Here is a 917-nt window from a genome sequence, read left to right on the forward strand (position 1 = left end):
CCGCGGGGGGGGGGGGGGGGGGGGGGGGGGGGGGGGGGGGGGGGGGGGGGGGGGGGGGGGGGGGCGGGGACGTGACGGGGATCCTGACCCCTAATCTGGGAAGAAAGTTGCACAAGAAACAGGACAAATACGGAAAGAACCTCAGAGAACATCTCCGGGTGTCTTTTGTTTTGCATTTAAACAGGGACATCTAATTCTCGGGCTGGAGTTTAGCCGATTAGGTTGCAGGGCCTTGAATGTTCAAAGAACAATGGCTGCCAGCCCCGCCCATCTCATGGATTCCAGGCCCTGGGCAGCCTCCCAAAGCCACACCTGGAGATTCTGAAGTTCCTCGGGTTGTTCGTGGTCTGGAGGGCCGCGCCACACGCTCGTTGCCCCCTAACTGCCTCTTAGTCACTTGCTCTGTAGAGACAAAGAGCACAATATTAAAAGAGCCAGAAGAAAAAGCGAAACTCCTCGCTAAGCCCAGGAGGCCTGACCCAGTGGCTCCTGAGACCTTCGGCAAACAATTAAAGCCCTGTGGTTCCTCACCCCAAAGGGCCAAAGGGCCAGCAAGTGCCATAAAATTTACTACCTGTCTCGAAAAACCAAAAAAAAAAAAAAAAAAAAAAAAAAAAAAAAAGATCATGAGCTCTCTCTTGAGCCCTTTTCGAATATCCCACACAAAGGGTGCAGGAATCTTGCCAGCTAACTCCTCCCTCTCTCTTAGATTTATTTATTTTATATAATATAGCTGAGTGTTTGGCCTACATGTACGTATGTGTACCGCATGCATGTGCAGTGTGCAGACCACAAGGAGGAGTCATCCCTGGAGCTGGAGTTAGGGATGGTTCTGACTCACCTTGCTCTCTGCAAGAGCAAGTGCTTTGAGATGCGGAGCCATCCCCTCCCCCAACTTGTCTTAACTGCTACCAAAG

Source organism: Alexandromys fortis, unplaced genomic scaffold, assembly GCF_014885135.2.
Source record: "Alexandromys fortis isolate MF-2015 unplaced genomic scaffold, M_Fortis_MF-2015_v1.1 scaffold_42, whole genome shotgun sequence".
NCBI lineage: Eukaryota > Metazoa > Chordata > Mammalia > Rodentia > Cricetidae > Alexandromys > Alexandromys fortis.